The sequence below is a fragment of the Abramis brama genome, assembly GCF_963993115.1.
Source record: "Abramis brama genome assembly, chromosome: 3".
In the NCBI taxonomy this organism is placed as follows: domain Eukaryota; kingdom Metazoa; phylum Chordata; class Actinopteri; order Cypriniformes; family Leuciscidae; genus Abramis; species Abramis brama.
The window spans coordinates 16,667,305-16,692,928 of NC_139965.1; the positions used below are offsets into that span (position 1 = coordinate 16,667,305).

Below are 25,624 nucleotides of genomic sequence, written 5' to 3' on the forward strand. Positions count from 1 at the left end.
CGTTTCACTAGATAAGACCCTTATTCATCGTCTGGTATCGTTTAAAGCCCTTTGAAGTTGCACTGAAACTGTCATTTGGACCTTGAACCGTTTGGGGCCCATTGAAGTCCATTATACGGAGAAAAATCCTGGAATGTTTTCATCAAAAACCTTAATTTCTTTTCGACTGAAGAAAGAAAGACATGGACATCTTGGATGACATGGGGGTGAGTAAATTATCAGCAAAAGTTTTTTAAAAGTGAACTAATCCTTTAAGAAAATTCTTAGGAGGATATTGGTGAATGAGGCCCATTGTCATGATGATCTTTGATTGTGTGTTCATATTTTTTTTCTTTTGCACAGTGAAAACCCAACAACAGAGTATATGCTGCTGGGTCGTGAATCCTGATATATCCAAAGCAGCCAACCTGGCCTGTCCACACACAGTACATGCACATATGGGAATAGTGTACACAAAAGCTGACCAAAACCATGTTTAATTTTGAATGGAGGAACATTTGTGGTGTTGTAAACATAACATACAAGTGACCAATTCCTGTTATAGCACATCAAATTGTTTTTTTTTTTTTTTTTTTTTTCAGTTTATTTGGAAAGGGATGGATACAATAAACAGATACAACTGCTTGTAGTGCTTAGCTAAAGCTAATTTGCAACATTTGTCCCTAGAAGGGCCTTTTATAGACTACAATTACAACAACAGTAATCATTTTTTTTTTTTTTAACGTGAAACAAGTTCATAACGGCTGAGGGGCAAGATCATTTAAACACCTGAATACAAGCTGTACAGTGAAAACAAACAAAATGAGCAAAACTTTATTTAAAAACTTTAATATATTTACAATGATGATATCTTATTTGCTTCCAATATAAAATTTTCAGGGCATGGTTATAAAGACATAGTCCTAGACCAAACTGTTAATCCGTATGATATAGGCAATGTGAAAATATCATTGAGTTTAAAAACAACAAAGCATGAACAAAAGTTAAACAATTTCTAATCATAAAGCTAATAAGATTGACCTTGATCTTTTTAACATGGCTATTACAATTTAACTGAGAATCTAAATCTTGTATTTTTACAATAGTACATACAATTTATAATGTCTCTGCAAGCCCATAAAAGATTTTAGCTAAACATTGTTTTACAAGACAATGTATATGTTGACACAACTAAAATGAAAGATTAAAAATCCATTATTTTTAACGACCATACATACATACTGTAAAGCAATAGATTTCTATAGATTCATGATTGATAAAAGAATCAATATCATATATAGGCCTACATGAAGAAATGTATGTGTATTGCAACATGAACCACATTTATAGCTTTTTAAGACAGAGAAAGTTCAGTTTATCCTCACAATTGTTGGGTCTCCAAATATTATTTTCTCTATCCAGAGCTCCACAGCGCAGATTTCTGGCAGGACACTGGAGCTCCCCCTCCTTAGACCAGGCTTTATATCGAAGATTATGTCCACTGACCCAAAACCAATGACCAGCAAGAAAGCGCAGGCCAGTCCACACATAAGCTGTCTGGGATGTTATGGTGTTTTTTATCACCTCTGCCATAATCGTCTGAGATCTCAGACTCGCCAGGTCAGTGTAGGTCTGTCTGCAGTAGTCCAGGGCTTCATCCCACGTCTTGTTCTGATGCACCAGAATGGGCTCAAAGACCTGCATACAGTAAAATGGTAGAGTCCACGAGCACATAGCATTGCACAGTTTTGAATTATATTTTCTTACAAGGCCACACTTTTCAATGTATGTGTCCGGTTCGCCATTGTCCCAATTGTCAATTTCTTCATTCTCACCTCCAGACCAAATCCATTGTTCTGGGTTGTTAGGACTCATGTGCAGTCCAATCCAAAAAAAATAATCATTGATTCCTGGATTTGCAGAGAGCAGTTGTGCCTCTTCTGTACTGACAGTGGACAGGTCATCATGGTATTCTCTGCAGTAAGTTTGTGCATCTTCCCAGGTCATTAATTCATTCACAAAGAAGTGTTTTCTGTAGAGACTGAAGCTCAGTCTAAAGAGACTCAAAAACAGGAGCACAGCGACGGCAGCCTTCATTTCTACACAGATGATCTGCTCAGTGCAGCCTTTGTGTGTGCTCAGCGATAATGGGGTGTCTTTTATATCTGAGAGACAATAAAAAACTGGAAGGCACTGACCAACCAGATGGTCAGGCAGGTATTTGTGTAGCAAGTATCCAAACCATGCTGAAACAAAGAAAACATGCAAGTGTAGAACAAATAAACTTGAGTTTTCTTTAAAAAAAAAAAAAATGCAAATTTGTGTTTTTATGCCTGTAAGGTTGTCACACACACACACACACATTCTCCATTTTCCCAGCTGACAATATTTGCCTCCACACCACCTTTGTGAATGCTCAGCATTAATGGCATGTTCAGAGGATGAGGCTTTTAGTATTTCAGTAACAAATGTTCTAAAACTTGCCCATGCATCGGCTGATCCATTCCAGCAAATACAAAAGTAACAAACTGTGTGACACTGTAAAGACCACCCATTGGCCCAAAGACGGAATCCAAGGGCCTGGGCGAAGGGATAATGCGTGTATGTCTTTTCAGCGCTCCAGTGAAGTTCACTTAATTTATTGGAATTTAGTTTCAATATTACTTTAGCTCTGTGCTTAATCTGACTCCAATTTCAAATGATAATCAAATTTAGATCTTATTTCTTATTAGAAAATATTCATAAATATTGATTATGAATTAATTTAGATCTTTGATTATTCTGAGCATCCCATACTTTCAATTATTCATTCATTAAGGGACCCGATGCCGCACAGAGTCACACGCCCCGGGTTTACGTGGACCTCACGGACACAGCCTCGCCAGTCTGATCTTGGTCAGAGGGTGCAGGGTTTGCTAATACCTCTTAAGTCGGTTGCCTACTGCTCACTCATACAAAAAAGTGTAGTTTATTTAGCCACTTCCGTACAACTTGCCAAGTCAGTGATAGACAGAAATCAAAAGGTCTTCAGATGACGTGCCTACTGCTCTGTTCATATGCGCCTTTAGTTTGACCTATCCTGGACACAGAGCTGCGGTAGCACCAGCCTCCTCATAGTCTACTAAAATAATGATTTCAGAAAACTTCAGAATAAATCAAGATGTAACATTTACTTGTCAGGTAAAAATGTATCATGCCAATTACACAAGTAAATTATTAAAAGCCAATTCAGAAATAATAAATACATGACATCTTTTACTCAAAGATGACTCTAAAAGTAAGCAATGCATTCCTGACAGAGACATACAGTGGTGTGTGAGTGTTTTCCAATGGGAAAACACTGAAACAGCACTGTATGGGGGTCGTTCCTGGTTACAGGCTTCCCAAAGACTGCTCTGTCACCTACCCTTATATATCCAGACCAGAACAAAAGGGTTGTACCAATATTTTTGGGTCAATTCATGTACCCCAGGTGGTAGCACCTGGTTTCGGGAGATATCTTGAAGAGACATCACCCAGAGAGGAGAACAGGATTCTCCTAAGTTCTCAATCTTTCTCATTAAACCAATGACTGCAATGAAATTAAGACCATGAAATTGAGACACTTAAAATGATACCAAACATGAAAAGGAAAAACAATAGATTCACAAGATACATCATATGTGATATATAGACATTCTTAGTGAACTTTTGGTGACTTGACTCAGGGGGAGAGGAAGGGTGGAGGGAGAGGGGTATGCAGAGATAAGGTAGGAGAAAAGTTTAGACAGGACAATGTCCTGTGCTCTGTCTTTGCTATCTTCTGTCCAGGGTGCGTTTTATTGCTTTATTGCAGGGTGAGTTTTGTCTCAGCAGGAAAATCAGTTCTTACAACACTTTTAAATCTGGGTTATAAAGTGGTGAAGTGCTGAGTCCCAGCGAAGTGATGAGTCCCAGCTTAGGACCCCAGTAGTATGCCTGATCTAAAGCTGTTCTCGCGATTCTTAACGTAATCAATCAAACTTAACTTCATGTAATAATCTTTTATTTTTATCCTGATTATTTACATAATTAAACTGAAAGAAATTGCATTTTTAGGTGTTTTGTGACATTGTTAATTGTTAAGCAATAAGGCATAATATTTTTTTATTACAATTGTCATGTCATAATTAATTCTTAAACAGAATTATTCTTGTATCATATTTGTTATCGAAGTTTTTTATCGAAAAATATCATAGATGGTGAAAAAAACGTTATCTCTAATCATTTTGGATATCTGTATGCTATGCTACTATTACTAAAAAACACTAAGATTTCGTTTGATTTCACAATCTAGCTTCGGTTATAGTATATGAAACATATAAGTTATTATAGCCTACGTATAACATTTCTTTCTGCCATTTTTTCCCGTCATCAACCATGTTGAAGATAATTACTCTTGCTGCTCAGTACCTGTTGTGTAACAACGAAATGCCGAGGTGTCTGGGTTCACAGCACCATCCAGAAGCGCACACAGCTCGGTGAATTTCACAGTCTACTCCAGGAACCGCACCTGAATGACAGCCGTTTCCAGCACTACTTGAGGATGACAGGTGCCCAGTGCATGGACTTATCAAAAAGCTGTTAACTGATTGGCTTAAGTGACAACGCGTCATGCAAATTTTACGCTCGAATTTAAATTTTTCAACTTGCGCTTATTATCAGATACCAAGCCTCAGTTGCTAATTCAAAACGTCATTAGAGCTAACAGATAAGTGCTTCAAGAACAGCGACATTACTATGCAACTGAGAAATGGTACGCTTTTTAATTTTAAAACCTCTTTTATTGATAAAGTTTCCATTTATGGTCCATGTGCGAGTGTGTGCCTGCACTATATCTTTGTGCGTTTGTATGGAATAAAGAGCGGGAGAAAGAAAGTATGCAATCCATAGATGATAAAACATGAAAAAAATTGTAATTTTAAGTTTGTAAGCCCTAAGCAACAAGTATGTTGCCCTTACCCGGATGACTTAAACGAGTATATTGCCAATACCCGCATAAGCCATAGCAACAAGCATGCTGCCAATACCCGAAAAGCTTAGCATTAAACATGCATATTGCAATGAATGACATGCCGCCTGAAATGAAGTGAAAATTGAGATATCAAAATAAATCCGCTGCTTGCTTGTATATCCACAGTCCAGTTCCAGTTTCTTTGAGTGACGACTGTGAGCTAGAGATGAGAGATAGAGATTTCCTTTTCAATTATCTTTTTCATTGGAAATAAGTCACAATACTGAAGTAATGCTGGTGGAAACTTCCGGTTCACACAGAATCAGCAACACGTCATTAAAGGCAGGGTAGGCAGGTTTTTTCTAAAAAACTTTTTCCCAAATTTGTTTAAACTGTCTTTATATACCAATACATAATTAAAATGTAAGTACTCTGAAAAAGAGAGTATAAAAATCGAGTGTCTGTAGTCCTCTCAGGGCTGCAATAAACACAGCTACAGAGGAGCTACTTATTATCATGGAGTGATTAAGACTGCGCTGGATTTCAGTCCTGGAACACTTCTGATGATAACAGGTTAGTATTATTACAATGCTGCAAAACTCATTCAGTCTCTTGTCTAAAAAATTGATTGTTATATTTTGTATTTATTTTTAAGGAACACATTAAAGTACAAGAAGAATTTTACTGCAACCCGAATTAAAACCTGTTCATCTTGGTGATAACATCACTCTGCAATGTACAGTTCAATTCATGGAGGACTGTGCACAAGAAAAGCTCAGGAGAATCCCTGTCTAGAATTATGGATGCTCACTTTATAATGGCTGCTGCACAGACATGTGTCCACAACTTCACAGTGAGGATCCACACACTCTGAATGTAGATGGAGAAATAATCTTTGGACAAGGAACTAAACTGACTATCACTGGCACAGGTGATATTGAGTGCACTGACTTTATTGAATGTTCACGAATGCTATGCTGACACTTTAATAACATTGCAATATGTGCTTTTACAGATCAGAACATTATGAATCCAGGAACTTTCATTTTGGAGTCTTCAAACATTTTTTTTTTTTTTTTTTGCAGTAATAATTATGATAGCCATGGTCAAACAGCATAAAAACAAAAAAACTCTGTAGGTACGTGCATGTTTACCTGTATTTATTATGTGTTAAATTAAGCAGCTGTCTGATCACAAGCAGTTATCCTAAATAGCTGTTCTGGGTAAGACACTGTATTGATCTTTTTCAGTTAGTCATATTTTTAATATTTGTATACAATATTAAACAGATGACTTATAGTATGTGAAATAATAGGCCTGTTGCATCTTCTAAGCACTGTTATATGGTAATGCATGTGTTCTCATGGTTATTTCTAATTCCTCTTATAGATTTTGCTTGCATGTTCAGTAAATAAGTAAATAATGTTTCCTGTACAATAGCCTACAAACTACCAGAGGTTCAACATGTTCTGGGCCTGAAATACTCTTTCTATTTGTGTTTCATAGTGTCATCATAGTGTTTCTATTAGAACTGTGTTGTCAAATATAGCCTGTTTAATCTTTTAGGTTGCAATTTTTTAAAATGTTTGTGTTCTGAAGAACATCTATTCAAACCCTTCTCTGTATTGGAATAAATTACAAATTTAAGAACATTTTAATCTCTGTGGAGTGTGTATGCATTTCTCATTTTTGCATAATGCAGAACTTCAACTTAATTTGCAGGGCATGAAATCATGCATGAAATTAAAGGATGAAAGGGTAGTCTTGCTCCCATGAACCAAAAACAGACATAGTTTGATATTGGACAGTTTATTTCTAACAAGGAGACATTACAAACATTGGTTACACTTTATTTGAATTTCCTTATTAGACATTCTGTTGACAATAAGTAATGCTGGACCTACATGTCAAGAGTTAAGTATCAGTAGACTGTTAGATTAGGGCCCAGGTTAGTAGAATAAGTTGCAGTTACTTATAGCCAGTAGAATGACTGTGCATGGGACCATTAAAAAAGTGTTAGCAGATATTAATAAGACAGTCTACCCAAGCATTAAATGGCTTGTCAAATTGATTAATCCCATGAATTTGCAGTGATACAGTATGTTGAATTTTACGGGTGATCAGAGGCTGATTTCATCAACAGACCTGGGCCCAGTTGTTAAAAAAAATTAATCTGGATCAGAATTATGTAGATTTATGTTGTGCTATCCAGGATCATGTAATCCATCTTACTTTTGTGCTGGCTAAAATAGGATTGAATCACCTGATCCAGATAAACACTTTTTCAGATTAGCAAATCTGGATTAGCAGTGCTCCAATTACGGTTATATTTCACAATAAAGGCTGCTAGCTACAGTATGTAAAGAACAACAGGTAGAAGAGTCAATGTGGGGTCACTTTGCTTTATTTGAAGAGATAGAAAACAACAAACATCCTCTTCCATTTTCATTTTCCTTCAAACAATCAGACCCCTATGGAACAAATTATGAAATAGGAGGAAAATTATATTTTTGAATGTTTTGCATTCTCTTAGTAGAAACTTTGCATTTAATCGCAAAGAAAGAGTGAATGCAAAGTTTCTTAAGGAAACACAAAACATTTGCAAGAGAAAGCTAAAACCCATAACCATGTCCCTTTAGGGATTCAGTTGCTCCTCATGTGACCCATAACAAAAACAAATATGCAACAAGGGATGCAAATGTTAGTAACTACTTTCGACTGGTTCATCCCTGAGGATTGTGCCAATGTAGTTTATATATACAGTGATTAAAAAAAACAAAAAAACACTTACAATTAAATACATTATTTCTGTTTGATATTGACAGCTGTTTGGGAGACTTACTACAAACTGACGATTTGATCCAGATCAAAATTAAGACTTTTTTTTTTTTTTTTTTGACCAACCCATTTTCAAGATTTGATTCAATCCAACATCCAAAATCCGATCAGATTACTTTTGAACAACTGGGCCCTGGTCTTCCCTCTGGTCGGGATCGTCGACTCGGAAAGCCATGGCAGACGGAGAACAGCCCTCTTTCGACATTCTTTTTGAATTCATGCAGTACCAAACAGTAACTGTGGCAACAGTGATTAAAAGAAGGACTGTTCTAACAATGGAAAGAAGAACAAAAGTCATCATCTGTTCTGTGGAATCGGCACCTGAAATAGGAAAAATTGTAGGTAAAGTATTAACACATAGTAAAACTGCCACTATTCATGAAGAACGCATATGTGGTAGATTTTTCCCTAAACCTAACTATCTGGGGCGTCTCCAATCGACACCCAATTGATCTTATTAACTTGGGGCGTCTCCAAATCGACACCCAATACCTTTATACTCTAGCTCTTGCGTCTTCAGTTGACCACTGGCCGAGTTTTAAACTAGCTAAACTAGCTTACTTCCTGCGCAGGAATAATCGACAAACAGACTTCAGCAAATGTCCTTTAAATGCTTTAATCACGGCCGGAAGAGTTCCCGAGCAGTTCTCAGGGAATCTCTCCCAAGAAGAAGCAAGGTCGGAGGATCTCAGACAAATTCCATTGAGAATCCCACCAGTAAACACGGATACAACAGTTTTTATAGAATCGAGACAACAAAAAAGATTATCGTGACTAACATGTCACCTTCAATATGATTGGTTCAATTGGTTCAAAAGCCCCAACCTTTTCCCTCTGTCACTGGTACAAGCAAACTCTGTTTTTGTGATTACTTATCACAAGGTTTGAGATCTGTCTAGTTTCATTTCCCCCTATTTGTTACACACACACACTCAAAGTCACAAGTTTTCCCTTGGTTTTGAACAGTACATCCTGTTCAAAATGTTAGAATGTTAGATGTTAGAGTTACAAAAAGTTTGATATACAGTTTACTATTTTATTAATTAAAAAATCTATCACACATATTAACCAAATCAAAATATATTTCATTATTGAGCAAGTTTTATGTAAGACATCATGGACTACTCATGTATAAATTGCATTCACACATGGCATTCAGTTAATAGCTTCAATAACTAAACTATTATAAATACTCATTATATTAAAAACAATTAAATTATAGGTAATCAAAACTATAATTACCTTCAACTATCAACTCTGTGCCTTCAACAAATTCCATTACGTTGGAATAAGCGCTTCCACAGTAGTATGTTGCAGAATCTGAGATCTGTATGTTTCTTATCACCAAATGATGCACACCCTTTTCATTCAGCACAGAGAAGCGTGAATTATTCTCAAAATTATGGTAAAACCTGGCATTATGATCATACTTGTAAATGGTGGAGATGAGCCTGGGATTCTGTCCAGGTTGATGCTTGTACCATGAGAAGTGCATGGCTATTTGGCTCTGGTAAACGCAAGGTAAATGAATTGTTTCTCCCGGTTTAGCAAACACTGGTGGGTTATTCAGGTGTGTTGCAGTAAGACCTAAAAGAAACATGAAAAATAACAAGCAAAAATGGTTTAGCTTAAATAGCTAAAGTAAAAATATTTAAGTTTTGACATTGAAGACAGTTCAACTCACCAATTAGAAAGAGAAGGAAAACTCCAAAGTTGATCATATCTGGATGGATTTATCTTATTTCTAAACGAGTATAAAACAAAGGTGAGTGATGACTAAATGAACATGACCAGAGAAGCAATGAACGATGTGAGTGGATGTGCTGCGTTTGTCAAAAAAGTGCTGAACCAGATTTTTTTCCCACTGACCTTTTCCTACAGAATTGTTTTCATATTATTATTATTATTTTTACTTCAGAGATATAGTTGCTCATGAGTAACACCAGTTGCCGCTGTCAGTAAAGACTGTTTACATGTGCATTTTAAATAGGTTTGAAAGAAGTATGTTTCTGGAAAAGTACTTCTAGAGAATGTAAAAGACAAAGGCAGTGTGCTAGTTGTGGTTCCCTTTCAAGGGAACTCGCGTTGCGTCGAGTTTGACGCTATGGGAACGCTTTGCGTGATGACGTCTTGAAGCACATGTAAAATCAGTCCAATGGTGTGGCGGAACGTCAGAGGCGGGTGACGTCACGTACCAGGAAGCTATAAAAGCCGGCCCGAAACAGAAAACGAAAGCTTTCTGAGTCTTCAGTTGCGCTCTGTGTGAAATCTGTCTGTATATTTGGTGTTGTCTGTCTATATCATATATATATATATTCAGTATGGCGAGCGAGCAGCAGTTTAGAGTGTGTGTCCATCCCTGCCCGCGTTATTTAACGGGAGGTGACACACACACTCTTTGTGTTGTTTGTTTGGGAGAGGAGCATGCCCAGTCAGCACTCGAGGGTGGTGACTGTGTGCATTGCTGTGCGCTTCCATTGCGTACGCTCCAATCCCGCTTGGCTCGGTTCAATCCCGACCACGCTCCCCAGGGCTCGGGTCCCGCCGCTGCCGAGGCACGGCGTCGATCTCAGACCTGGGGTTCACAGATGGATTTATCAGTGGATGTTGAGACGGGCTCTGCCTTATCTCAGCATCCGTCTGATAGATCCAGTGCCTCTTATCAGGGTGTGGAAGCACGCGCTGCGGTTTCTTCCCCCCCGATAGAGGTACCAGTACTGCAACTATCCAGCTCTGAGGAGTTGGATGTTGTGAGTATTGTAGCTGAGTCTGAGGATTCGCCACCTCAGTCTCATGCGTTTGAGGAACTGCTCGATGTCATTACTAGAGCTGTTGACAGACTGTCTATTGAGTGGCCAGAAGATAGGCAGGACGTTCGTTCGAAAAGTAAGCTCGACGAACGCTTCCTGCCATCTCGTGCGCAGCCCCAGCGCAGGAGCCTGCCGTTTTTCCCCGATCTCCACACCGAGGTGTGGAGATCGTGGGCGAAACCAGTGTCATATCGAGTGTATACTGCACAAACATCACACTATTCATCCATTCACAATTATAAAGAGCATGGTTATGGGGAGATGCCGAAGGTGGAAGAGACGCTCGCGAGCTATCTCTCTCCAGCAACGGCATCTTCTCTGAAGGCTCCTGCACTTCCATCCAAGCCAGTAAAAGTTACTTCTTCCCTGGTTCATAAAGCTTATGCCGCCGCCGGTCAAGCTGCAGCGTGTTTACATACAATGTCCATAATGCAGGCTTACCAGGCTGAGTTATTGGGTGATTTTGAGGAGGGCGGGGGTATTAGTGCTGATACGGTGTCTGAACTGCGTAGAGCCACGGATTTGTCTCTCAGGGCCACCAAGGAGACGGCTAAATCCATCGGCCGCTCTATGGCAGCCCTGGTGGCCACTGAGAGGCATCTGTGGCTCAACTTAAGTGACATAAAGGACAAAGAAAAACATGTTCTTTTAGATGCACCAGTATCCACGCAAGGGTTATTTGGAGACGCAGTTAATAGTGCTGTAGCGAAGTCACAAGAAGCTTCAAAACAGGCAGCTGCACTTCAGAAACTTCTCCCCCGCCGTTCTTTCTATGAGGCTGCTGAGCGGGAGCAGCCTCACTCCTCTAAAAAGAGCGCTGAGCACCGCGCCACTCAGAAACAGAGCGTTTCCTCCCGTGCTCCCCCACAAAAATCTCGGGGACACGGAGGGCGCTCTCAAACCCAGCAGTCTTCGAGGGGTAAAACGGATCTGCGGACCGTTATTACCGCCAAGAAGGCTGCTGGGAAAAAGTCCTGATGTCTGAGGGCTCAGGACAAATGAGGGTAGTCCCCCCGAAGCAGAGCGGTTAACACCTCTTTTCACGGTGCCCGTCTCTCTTCGGTGCCCTCAGGGGACCGTTCTGCCAACCCTGCCGCCTCCGGCGTTACAGGGCGCAGCGGTCTCCGGCGAGCACATATCTCAAGGTCCACCCGGAAACGTAGTGGCCTCGGGATGCCCGCCCCCTCTGAGGAGGGTGCTAGAGCAGTCTGTTTGGTCGTTCCCTGCCGGTGCGCCGTTACAGGGCGACGAACCGACTGCTCAACAGCAGGAGAAAAATACGGTGCCGTCTCTCTTCGGTGCCCTCAGGGGACCGTTCTGCCAACCCTGCCGCCTCCGGTGTTACAGGGCGCAGCGGTCTCCGGCGAGCACATATCTCAAGGTCCACCCGGAAACGTAGTGGCCTCGGGATGCCCGCCCCCTCTGAGGAGGGTGCTAGAGCAGTCTGTTTGGTCGTTCCCTGCCGGTGCGCCGTTACAGGGCGACGAACCGACTACTCAACAGCAACAAAATCCAGAAACCAGTCTCGAGAGACTGGTACCTCTAGTAGAATCTTTGACAGCGTGGAAGCTACTGTCAAATGTTTCTCGTTGGGTCCTGCAGACCGTGGAAAAAGGGTATTAGATACAATTCTAGTAACGCCCACCGCGGTTTATGGGGGTCCTGCCCACAATGGTGGGCCCCGAGCAGGTTCTGGTTATGGAACAGGAAGTAAACACTCTGTTAGAGAAAGGGGCCATAGAATATGTACCTCCCTCCAACAGGGAAACCGGGTTTTACAGCCGGTACTTCATAGTTCCAAAGTAGGACGGGGGATTGCGTCCCATTTTAGGTCTTCGAGTTGTCATGCAGCTCAAGTTCAAAATGTTAACATTGAGACAATCGTGCCACAGATTAGTCCGAGGACTGGTTTGTCACGATAGACCTCAAGGACGCATATTTCCATCCGTCCGTGTCATTGGAAGTTCCTGAGGTTTGCTTTCGGGGGCAAAGCATACCAATATCGAGTTCTTCCATTCGGCCTGGCTTTATCACCCCGCACTTTCACCAAATGCGTGGATGCAGCTCTGGCGCCTCTGCGCCTCCGGGGTATTCGCATCACGAACTACATTGACGATTGGTTGATTTTAGCTCAGTCGCATTAGATGGCGGTTCAACATCGAGATGTTGTTCTCGCCCATATGAAAGAGTTGGGGTTACGGCTGAACGCCAAGAAGAGTGTGCTTCTCTATTTTAGAGGACCACTTTTTTAGGCGTGGTTTGGGATTCAGTGTCGATGCAGGCGCGCCTGTCATCGCCACGCTTCGATCCTGGCAGCTGTGAGAAGTGTAAAGCTAGGCCAGCTACTCACTGTCAAACAGTTCCAGAGACTGTTGGGTCTCATGGCAGCAGCTTCCAACGGGATACCTTTTGGACTGCTGCACATGAGGCCCCTGCAGTGGTGGCTCAGGACCAGAGGGTTTTTCCCCGAGGGGCAACCCATTTCGCACAATCAAGGTCACGCGGTGATGCCTACGTGCCTTGGTTATGTGGAAGAAACCTTGGTTCCTGTCCCAGACTGCAAACTGCTAACGACGGATGCTTCCCTCACGGGTTGGGGAGCGATCCTGAGGGTCGCTCATCTCAAGGTCTGTGGGAAGACCATCATCGTTCCTGGCATTCTATAGCCTAGAGATGTTAGCTGTCTTCCGGGCTCTGAGGAGCTTTATCACAGGTCTCAGGGGACACCATGTGTAGTACATACGGACAACACGTCGGTAGTCGCCTATATCAAGGGGGTCTGCGCTGGCACGCCATATCCTCTTGTGGTCCCAGGGGAAGTTGCTGTCACTCAAGGCAGCCTACATCCCCGGGGTCCAGAATATAGGAGCAGACACTCTGTCGAGACAGGGGCCGAGGCCCGGGGAATGGTGGCTCCACCCCCGAGGTGGTGGAGCTGATATGGAAATTTTAAGTGGATCTGTTTGCGTCACGAGAGACGTCTCACTGTCCACTTTGGTTCTCCCTCACGCATCCAGCTCCTCTGGGACTGGATGCTATGGTACAGACGTGGCCGAGGCTACGTCTGTACGCCTTTCCCCCAGTTGCTCTGCTCCCGGGAGTTCTGGAAAGAGTTCGCAGGGACCGGGTTTGCCTGCTTCTTATAGCCCCGCGCTGGCCGGGCAGAGTATGGTTTCCCGATCTTGTGTCCCTCCTCGACGGGCCTCCTCTGGAGCTACCCGTCAGGAGGGACCTTCTGTCCCAAGCAGGGGGCTCGATTTTTCACCCCCGACCATCAGGTCTCTCAACTGAGGTTGTTGAGACCATTCTACAGTCCAGAGCTCCCTCCACGAGGAAACTTTATGCCCTGAACTGGAGAGTATTCACCTCTTTGTGTAGTGACCGTCGGTTGGATCCAGTCAACTGCCCAATTGGTACAGTTCTGGAGTTCCTGCAGGACCGGTTCACTGCAGGTCTGACCCCGTCCACTTTAAAGGTTTATGTGGCGGCCGTAGGTGCTTACCACAGTCCTTTGGGTGGAATGTCTGTGGGGAAAGACCCCTTTGGTATCTCGTTTCCCTCGTGGCACTTGGAGGTCCTCCTCCCTTTCGAAATCGGACCAGGAGGCGATTAATTTGCTTTGCCCTGTTCGGGCGTTAGACGCGTATGTCCACAGAGCTGCCCTGTGGCGTAAAAGTGACATTTGCTCCCCTAACAAGGGAGGTCCAGTGTCTAAGCAAAGGATGAGCAGTGGGTGGTTGAGACTATCTCACTTGCTTATGAGGCGGCTGGACAGCCTTCTCCTGTAGGCTGTCCGGTCGCACTCTACGAGGAGTATGGCGGCCTCTAAGGCCCTTATATCAGGAGTTTCGTTACAGGACGTTTGTGATGCGGCAGGCTGGTCCTCACCGCACACTTTCGTCAGGTTCTACTCTCTGGATCTAGACTCTGCTCCAGGGTCTCATGTTTTGTCTTCCTAGTGCTGCTCACCAGATTTCACACAGGACAGACATTTGTAGCTATGGAGGCGTTGGTATAGACGTTCCCATAGCGTCAAACTCGACGCAACGCGAGTTCCCTTGAAAGGGAACGCCTCGGTTACGACTGTAACCTCGGTTCCCTGAAGAGGGAACGAGCGTTGCGTCACCTTGCCATATCTCCTTCATGCCTGTCAACACGACTTCAGACTTTACGAAGCTTTCGTTTTCTGTTTCGGGCCGGCTTTTATAGCTTCCTGGTACGTGACGTCACCCGCCTCTGACGTTCCGCCACACCATTGGACTGATTTTACATGTGCTTCAAGACGTCATCACGCAAAGCGTTCCCATAGCGTCAAACTCGACGCAACGCTCGTTCCCTCTTCAGGGAACCGAGGTTACAGTCGTAACCGAGGCGTTTTCTGCTGGTCATGCGGTAACTTGACCTTCTTAAGTTCTAAGTAAGTGTTTCTTGATCCCACCAACATCAAAACTGCGATCTGACAGCGTGTAAATGTGTGAATGTCAAGCATCTCTCGGCAATATTGTCAGGTGGGTCTGATATTAATCAAGCTCCTTTTATACATTAAAACATTAATGAAGAACTGAATTTCACTCCTCAGATCTATAATGACCACAACAAAAATCACTCACATGCACTAGACCGATAGCCTTGTGGCTTCACACGCACACGTGCATCACAAGACCACGAGTGTGGCATCTGCCATAAACACCCGTGTAGTGCAGTTTCTTTGAGTGAACTGACTTTACGGGAAAATATCTCAAACAGACACTGTCTTGCCAAAATTCCTTTTATCTTTTTGAATAGCCTGAAACATCATAACTTGAGTAATGAGTAACTTGAGTAGCTTCATGTCTGTTCTGATGGCAAAAGGATTTTTCTGTTTTCTTTTGTACTCATCTCTCTCATCTTGTAAAATATTTAATCATTTTTATGTGTGAAGTAAAAATCCAGTATGGCATTCTTAATGATGGTTTTATCAGCATTGTTTTTTTTGTTATTTAGAGTTTTTAAATAAATATATAAAAATTTGTGCAAAGAATGAATAAACGGCAATGGAAAAAAATCCATGAATGCACACATATCACCAATGCCCAGTTGTGCAAAATTCCTTTAGTGATAATACACAATTATGACCAATGGTTTTCTTATTGTATCTTTGCAACCTTTAAAGTCAGAATGCTTGAAACAGAAGTTGCAGTAATCTTTTATTCCCTTGTATCTAGATATATCTCTGAGTGAAAAGGCTTCTCAAATAACAAAAAAAAAGTAGGGCGGAACTTGATTTTGTCTGTGGGGAATTGATTGGATGGTTGTGGTTTGCTATTGGTCGATCTCATGTGAGTGACAGGTTGTCCCGCCTTTGAACCAAAAAACACATCATCAGAGATGTTGCTGCAAGTGAAGCGGGAAGTTATTTTAATCAAAGATTATGAGGGCACATTATTTTATTTTTTATGTGCATGGATAAACCATTTAAATACTGCGATATTCCATAAAATAAAAAAATAAAAAAATTGTTGTTTTTGAGTTCATGGTGACTTCAACATCATCTCCATCATACAGAATTATGATCATTTTCTAACAACTATCATCTGGGTGATTTTAGTGGCACAAAGCATTCTGTAGATGTTATAAGAAACATTTTGCATTAGCATCAACCAAGTGTGCAATCTTATAGACCCACCCACCATCCAGCAAAGTGTTTTTGTAGACAAAAGGAGGGTGCTGGCTATGATTTTGGAAACCACTAGGGGGCTACAGTGAGGGATGGCAAATCTACTCAGACTTTCTAATTAGACGCTTTAACTTGAACTCACATTTGTAATACAATGGCTTGATAAAAAAAAAAAGTGCAAATAAGAATGCTCCGAAAATTATGAACATGTAATGCATACTGAAAAAGGTACTTTCATTTGACTTGCAAAGGGCATTTGGAAGCTCACATGCTGCTACTGAAGAACCAATGCACATCATTAACAGGAACATCATATTTAGTTCAGCAGGCTTGCAAACTGGTTCTGTTTAGTTAGTTTCATTTTCAGTGACATATGTTCCTTTGTTCAGTTTCCCGCCACTCTTTAGTTGTCATTGAGTTTCAATTATCATCACAGGTATTTGTCATTATTTCCCTCATTTGCTTTGCAGCTTTTCAGTGTTCATTTGTCTGGTTACGTCTATGTTAGAGGTTGTGTTTTGTTTGCCCGCCTGTTTGGATTGCCTTTAAAGTGGATTATTAAAGACTTTTGAAACTTGATCATCACCTTCTTGTTCTTCCTTCAACCTTGTGTGACAGATGCATCCTGATCAGTATTTATTGTATCTATCGGTACAATATGCGTCTCATGATTAAATGTCATCGTTTTCAAATACCTCTGTTTTCACAGTCGACACTACAATGTGAAAACACCGTTTTAAAATGTATCCACTTTGGAGAGCATTTTCAAAAAGCTCAGTTTTCATTCATAAAAACGCTGTCTCAGTGTGAACGGAAGGCCAAAACGGAGAGAAAAGGATGTTTTTTTAAATGAAAACGTAGTGTGGACAAGGCCTAAGGTACACAGTGGGTTCCTTTAGGCAAATAATTAACCAAATAGTGACATCACTAGTCTCGTGTATAGATGCAATAGCAGAAAAATCAATTTGCAGGCTGAAAATCATTAATAGGTCTATTTATATATATATTATTTATTGACTATTTGCAGATTTAATTCATTCAGGAAATCCCAAACATTTTCAGAGCACTGAATAAAATAAGACTTAACATGGTGCCTTCAGTACATATTTTGTATTTGATTATGTTCTCTGTAGAGATTTCTTGTATCACAGCTCTATACGTATCTGACCCTGACTGGCATTTTCATTGGCAGGTCTAACATATTTTTTCAGGGGTAAAAGCCACTCCTCCTTCTTATATATAAAACACATTGATATCGCCCACTTAATTTCCTCTTCAGCTCTGGTTTGAAAACATTTTAGTTCTTGAACTGCATTTTAATACAAACTGCTTCACCTTTGCAATTTCGATTCTCAACAGCAGGGGGAGCTAAATAGACAAGTGTTATCATCAGTAAACCAGTGAAATTCTACTTCATCTGGTTCAGATAAGCTCATTTGTGTGTTATAGTCTTTTTCAAAAACGCCTTACACTGCTTAAAAGTGAAACTTGTGTTTTTTGTTTTGTTTTTTTTGCGTCACCTGAACCTAAATACATATGCATGTAAAAAACTAAAAACTAAAAAACCCTATAGTCTAACTGTGGCCATGAACAAAGAGAGCAGCTTTTTTTATTGAGGGCCACACATTGAATATGTTTAGCCCAGTTGTATTTTGCCCCTCTAAGTCATAAACATAGCATAGTAAATTGCAATATTTCAATTTTGATTCTCTGATCATAAGTTCACTAATATAAGACATTGTGAAAGAATAAGGCTCTCAGCAACTAAATACCTTTTTATGAAATGTTTTTCCACCAATGAATTTAAAACTTTGTTTCTTGAGGAATCGTTCATTGTTTGTACTGTAACTGGCTTGTTGTGGATGATAATATAATCATGTTTTTGTAAGACAATGCCGTTTGTTTTATTAGAGCTCACAACAGCATTCAGATACATCAAATACAACTAATGAACACATAGGGCAATATTAGTTTAATTTAAATGTTATATCACAGAATTATTATTTACTACTGTAACCTCTCCCAGCTGAGTACACTACATGTGTGCTTGAGCTTCTTTCAGTCTCGTGTCTGTTTGTGTTTCTTCCAGGGAAATGTACCGCTGCGTAGCTTATCTCCTCTGGTACACCCTAAAACCAACACCAAAGTACTCAGTATACATAGCTAAACGAATAAAACAAAGCAATGTAGTATATTTAAATTTTACCTCATTAGCAGGAGATGAAGAAAGTGTTGTTTGTAATGGCTGGGTTTCTGCAAAGAATATGCAGAATATGCTTTCTTTTTTGTTATGACATGATATTTACACATTTTGGTATGTTATACGTACATGTGTATTTTGCAGTAAGTTATCAAACCTCTCAATGATAAAATCAACATTTTGTTGTATTTTACAATTGAACATTAAATTCAGGTTGATTTAATTTCATCTTTTGGACAGTTATACTTTTTGTTTTTATGTAATATAATCAGTGTCAGTAATGCTCTAATAATCAACATTATCGTACAATATTGTCTCAATATTATTAAAATACAAATGGCTTACCAGAAAATGTTTCTTGTCGTTTTTGTGCTCTCTTACATAGAAGGATAGCGATGATCACCAAGCACAATATATTTGTTACTACCAAAACTGGGACCTTTAAGTCAGTCCAGGCCATCTCTGAAATTGGTTTTAAGATTTTAAAAAGTCAAAATATTCAAACTGCAATTAAAATGATTTAATGTATCGTATATAAATAATTTTCTCACCTCCAATATCAATCCTACTTCCATTTCCAAACAGTATCTCTCCACACATGGCCACAGCGCAGTAGTAAGTCCCAGCGTCAGTTAAACTGAGATTGGGGAGATTGTAGATGCAAGACCGTGTATGGAAATCTTTCTCAGAGCTCTTATTGCATTGATCGTTTCTGTTTCCGTGCTTGTAAAGGATTCCTGGATGTGTATCTCCTGATTCTTGTCTAAACCAGTAGACGCTGTGACATCACATCTTTCAATGCTTCACATCTTTCAGTGAGAACAGTACAGTGAAGATTCACAGAGTCTCCTGGGTTAAACTCATGCTCATTTACTCCAGTACTCAAGTCCACTCCTGACAAGAACTGCTTAATGTGATGTTGTCTTGTATTTACCCCTAAAATTAGAATAGGATTATACATTATATACATTATATCATTTTATATATACAGTACTGTGCAAAAGTCGTAGGCATGTTAATACCCCCCCCCCCCCCCCCCCCCCCCAAAAAAAGGTTTTAAGTCAGTTATTTATATATTTTGCTGTAGTGTGTCAGTAGGAAATATCAGTTTACGTTTCCAAACATTATTTTTGCCATTAATTGTAATAATCCAGTGAGATTTGTGTATGCACAAGGAGTCTGACAACAGCCGGTATGATCTGATCTCACCATCGAGTCCGTCTGTGATTACATGAAGAAACAGAACAAACTGAGACAGACTAAATCCAGAAGAACTACGGGAACGTCTCCGAGATGCTTGAAGTAGTACCAGTAGTGGTCCATATAGTTTTTCTAGGTTTACTTACCTTTATAGTTTAAAAACAGCCCATTACCGAAAGTTATATGATCATAGTCACGAGCACCGCAGTAATAGATTCCAGTGTCTGAAGGCTTTAAGTCTTTTATAATTAAAGTAAAATAATTCTTTTTCTTTACAGCTGTCAATCTTGTGTCATTCTTGAAGTCTCCGTAAAACGTTGGCGTTAAAGCATCAGTATAGAGACTGAGGATGCATGTTGGAGCTTCTCCCAGAGATTGCTTGAACCAGGAGACGTAGTTCTCTTGGTCTTCAGATATCAAGCACTCTAAAGTTATAGTTTCACCTGCAGCGAAGGTCTCCAGGACTTTCTTTTGAATTACAGCAGCAGATGTGATGAAGCCTGAGAAGAAAAAGCACAAGCAGGACCATCAGAGCAGATCAGAAAAACACCCTTTCATAAATATAAGGTAAGAATTAACTTTGCAGAACAAATCTCTCTTCCAGAGCAAACACACCTGTCCTAAAGAGTAGAAAAAATATCAGAAGTTTTAACATAGTTGAGGTCCTCTGTGCATTAGGCAACATCTTATGGAGCGTTTGTAAGACATGTGGTTGTGAAACGCCTGGGTTTGGAGGAGTCAAGCCTTGTTTTTGCCTTGTAGATGATGTCTGGGTCTGATTGGCTGTTGTCGTTTTTCCATTCAGGCTGTCTGACCCAAGACGTATAGCATGTGATGTGGCTCATCTTTTGCTCTTATGCTTATTATTGGAGTCTCTGTGAATCTTGTGTAATGATCAACTGGTAATATTTAATCTTTGTGAACTCTCATTTACAGTAGTTTTTGACCTTTTCTTTCTTTCTTTCTTTCTTACACAGCAAGCTCAGAATAAAATACATTTATTTGATCAAATATATTGATAACCAGTAGTAATGCAATGGATCACTAAACTCACGGTTCGGATCATATTACAGTTTTTGAGTTGTGGATCAGATAATTTTTTGGATGAGAATTTTTTTTTCATCTAACTTTTATTTAGTACTTAAGTACTCTGATAACACAGCAAAAATGTAGCTTTTAATAATTAAACATCATTGAAGACAAGTGAACAGTCAGTAATAAAATAAGATCAAATACACAAATTACAAGCATAGATGAATACAATATAACAATGTTACAAATAAAGTAAGGTCTAACAGTAGTATTCAGGTACAGAAATGTAACCATTAAATGCAAAATAACACTAGTGTTCACTGTATAATTTAAATATAGATTAAACTTTGTTAAAGATGTGTTTTGTTGTGTGATTAACATTAATGACACAGACAGCAGCAGATTTTTATAGGCTGCTGTCACTTTAAGACCTAATGAACAGATCCACATTTGATTTCTTTCTCAACTGTTCATTGTTTTTTTTGTTTTTTTGCCTTTTATTGTGACAGGACAGAGAGATAAATAGAGTAGACAGGAATAAATTCAGTGTTGCTGCGCTATCTGAAATGTGCCTCTCTTTGTGTGCGCGCGCTTCGGGTGTGTGTTGCTCTCTTTATGTGTCTGTACACTCAGATAACAGAGCGATCGAGTTCTCTTTCGCCTCTTCTTGTGCTTGAATTGTTTAAATTCGCTTGAATGTGTAAATTGTCAAGAAAAAAAAACACGTGCAAATGATAAACTTTCACTGTATGATGGTTAAACTTGCCAATAAATCTGCGAATCACATGTTGCCGAACCGCGGGGACTGATCAGTACGGATCATAGATCAATGACGACCCATTGCACCCCTAGTAACAGTTATTGTTTCAATAACATCATACTCACAAATGATGACTGTATATAGTATCTATTTATAGGAAACATTTGAATTTTGTCATTGTTTTTCTTATAGCTCATCCAGTCATTTACTATTTCAGATAATTCAGCCGGTCATGGATGTTTGACACACTTTGCATGCTTTTTATGCCTAATCGATAATTTAACCGCAAAACACATCCACTAACATGACCTCTAACAATAGTATCCTGTAAAACATTTCAAATAATGAAATAGTGCCACCTATGTGCAGTCAATAGAAAAACACAGACTCACAACACATCCCTTTTGTCAAACTATTACAGCACATTTATATTCTCATCAGTTCCCCTAAATGTCACTATACTTACATTTTATTTTCCAATGTTAATGAAAATAACAGCATATTTATTCTTGCAAACGTTGTGCTCATGTACTGTAGTAGTTTACTCAGTCTAGGCAGTTCTGTGTGTTAAGTCATGCAATTTTGGGGGTTTAAAAACAGCATTAGTTGAATGCAAACATATATTTACATTTGATATTAGAAATGGGCCTTTGTAAGAATTTTGCATTGAGAAATATGGACTGAACTTCTATCAGCTGCACCTTCAGATCCAGAAATGCTTAGTTAAATGATCTGTTAGCATGTTAAAGTACAATACCCTTTTTGTATCTGGCACATTTTGAACCACTGCATAACAATTCAGAATAATATAAAGGTTCTTGAATTGTGGTGTGTTGGTAGGTAATGCTGGTGGACAAACTCTAAACACAGTTGTCTGCGCTTTGCTTTGACTCTTGGGTTTCACTGCAATAAGATGATGTATGGAAACTTTTACCCACAGAGACCTAAGTGCGCTTAAAGTTGTTTGTTTGTTCTATGTTACTTTCAGAAACAAAGGGTGACCGCAACCTAAGCTCTGTGGATTGAATTCATTGTCTTATATATATATATATAGTGGCATAAGTCGGTTTCCGAAACCATTAGTCAACATGTGAAAGGAGATAGCGTTGCGTATGCATGCAGTTGCAGACCTTAACAGTGCATTGTGAAAAAAGTTAGCCTTTAACACATAATGATAAAAATAAGACAAAGTATTATATTAAAGCACAATATGACAGTTAAATAATGGTGCTTGCACAGAAGCAAAGGAATCAAGTTTCAGTTCTGCACAGTGGTGAAAACTGTATTATGCATTAAGAGAGAAATATTGTTGAAAAGTCTGTAAAAATAGGTCCCAATGTACTGTGTTAATGTACAGGTGTTTACCATTTTTTTGAATTACGCATTGCATTGTGTTGTGTTTTAGGGTTAATGGGCTTGGCCTGGGAAATTATACCATAGGGGAACAGTAACATTCCCTGAAAGCCAACAGAAATACATTTCAAAAAAAAATTTTTTTTAAATAAGGCTGTCAATACACTGCATCTGAATGCAAGCAGATGAGTTATATACAACCATTGTATTTGAATTTAGTTTCGTTTTTCACTACTTGTTTTATAATTATTATTATTGTTATTTTTCATTTCTGACAAAGATCAGCATCTTAATTTAAATGTTTTTTTATTTTTATTTTTATTTGTTTCATAATTAAATTCTCAAGTATATATATATTTTATTCAAGTTATTGTCATGTGTTGACTTGTCACCTCACTGATAAACCAGGGGTATTTTGTCTGTGGTTCTGGAAAGTAGTGTGAAAGGCCTGTAGTGTGAATGTGTGGTTTAGCTGCAGTGAGGGGTGTGAGAGATGAGCCGGGGGTCAGTTTGGTGTGGAAAACAGTCAGACTGTGATGCACTTGTGTGATGCCACTAACACAGACATTTAAGAAAACCTTTATATGATTTATTTTTTATTTTTTAAATGGTCACATCACAATTTTTTGTTTTAAAAGCATGTTCTACTAATAAATCGTCATGAGTAATATCAAAATGTTCAGCATGATCAGGCTAGACTGCTGCTGCTCTCAACGTACTTCATTGTTTTGAAATGTGTGCACAGATATACAGTAATTATAACAATTTATTTTTTGATGTGTATATTTTTAGCTCTGCAATCTGGTCCGCTGAAGTTCCCCTCAACATGTCTCATTCTGCTCTGAACAGCTTCTTCCTGTCTGGGTCTGTATAGGAAATGATGTCATCACAACCCCTGCCTCTTCTGTAAGGGCCTGGTTATATCTCCATGATACAGTATATACACAGATCTAAAATAAAGTTCTTAGTAGAACTTGACATGATTTCACAACTTTTATTGCTTCAAAAATATTAAACATTGCAAAGTCCACATACACTTTAAATTTATCGTATTAGCAATAGCATAAATATTAGAGTCTTGATAAAAATATAGCTTGTAAACACAACATTAGGCTACAGTATTGGACCATGTGTCATTGCTGGACTATCTAGTAGCAGAATACACAACATCTGTATCCTCAGCATGTCTGGCTGCTCTTCTGGTTTTCTGTTTTGAGAACTGTAGAGCAGCATACAGTGTTGATTGAGGCTCCTGCAACTGAACCAAAGATGCATTTATCAACAGAGCTACTGTAATCTTTCACTTATTAAATTCAAATAATATTCACTTATTAAATAAAATTAAAATGCACTTAGAAGAAAATCTGTGTGTTTAGCAAAACGAAGGCAAACGGTTATTATACATGCGTGTATAAATGACTTAGTAACTTAGTAACTATGACTTAGACTTAGTAACATCAAATTACATTCACTGCTGTTACGTAGATTTTATTATTTAATGCTAATTCTGATGTTGTGGGTAGTCGGGAAATAGTCAGGGAAAGAAAAAGTGGAATTTAACTGAAAGTGTTCATGATTTGTTCTCCCACACTCATTTAATGTATCATATAAAACGCATGGTCATTTTACCCATGCAAAATACTTTATATTTTATACCCACTTTATTTATTTAAGAATAAATCATATTTAATTTTGTTATAATGTTCTATTCTATAGATCTATAGATCTGGATTCTTACAAAAATATTTCAAACATGCAGTCCTTTTAAAGAACATGGCTAGTACTAAACGGAAAAAGAAGCAGGCCTGCAGTCCGTATGTAAAAGATCATCAAGTAAGAAACTTTATTTCGCCTGAAGAATGTTAGACATTTAAAAACATTGATATTAGAAAAGTCGGTTTATAGTTTTCAGATTTTTTAACTCCTATCAACAGCAGAGACGCACATATTCAAATCTTTTTGTACACGGGTCAATATGATCTTTAATAGCAACTCTACAAGAATATGTATATGCTTATATATATATATATATATATATATATATATATATATATCCTGCAGACCTCAGAAGACTTCTGTGTGAAATATGCTTTGCATTTAATTTTTACATAGTGTAATCTAATAATTGTATATTAAGAATGTTTACCTCATGATGTTGTGTTACATGCTGATCAGCATCTGTGACAACAAAGAGAAAGAGAAATTTAGATGTTTATTCCAGATTTTGTTTTCCAATATAATTTGTTAAATACACTTGCTGATTTGTTAACAGTTATTTGCCATTTACACATCCAATACGTGAAAGCATTCACACTGGAATTAAATATCTTGAACTGAATAGATGTACTGTTACCTTTTTTCTGTGTTTTTCTGATCTTAACAATGAACAGTGTGAGAGGAATGATGATCAGAATAACAACAACACCACCAAAAATAAAGGTCAGTGTATAAAAGATGTTTCCAGGACAGTATTTTTCAGAAATCGAACTCCTCTTAAGATCTGTTAAAAGTAAATCACATTTAACACAATCTAGATAAAGCATCATTGCATATGAAATTATGAATGTTATGAGTGTTAGGCAGATGGCAGATGATAAACACCTTTATTTGTAACTTCGTAAGTTTCATTTTTCAGTGGCGTAACGCTCCTCTCTATGCAATAAATGAAGAATTAAAATATATGAGTCATTTAGAAAATCAACACAACTTCTTGTTGCAGTCTGGAAATCATAAGGTTGTATGTCTGTACTTTGCAAAAAAATTCACATTTTTAAAACATATTATCCTATCATACATAATGTGGGCAAGCAGTTCCTCTACAATA

The 25,624-nt window shown here is 39.0% G+C and overlaps 1 pseudogene and 1 gene segment (V, D, J or C); both read right to left on the reverse strand.

Moving 5' to 3' along the window:
* Positions 1–6,747: 6,747 nt before the first annotated feature.
* Positions 6,748–9,609, reverse strand: LOC311079608 (Ig kappa chain V region 120-like). The segment is given in 3 exons: positions 9,474–9,609; positions 9,032–9,376; positions 6,748–8,110 (listed from the first exon to the last, which is right to left on the reverse strand).
* Positions 9,610–18,158: 8,549 nt separating this feature from the next.
* On the reverse strand, positions 18,159–20,348 carry LOC311079748 (annotated as a pseudogene). The gene is made up of 6 exons (XR_014609578.1): positions 20,271–20,348; positions 19,802–20,155; positions 19,007–19,391; positions 18,801–18,917; positions 18,462–18,508; positions 18,159–18,384 (listed from the first exon to the last, which is right to left on the reverse strand). The product of XR_014609578.1 is annotated as an uncharacterized misc_RNA (transcript).
* Between the last annotated feature and the right edge of the window lie 5,276 nt (positions 20,349–25,624).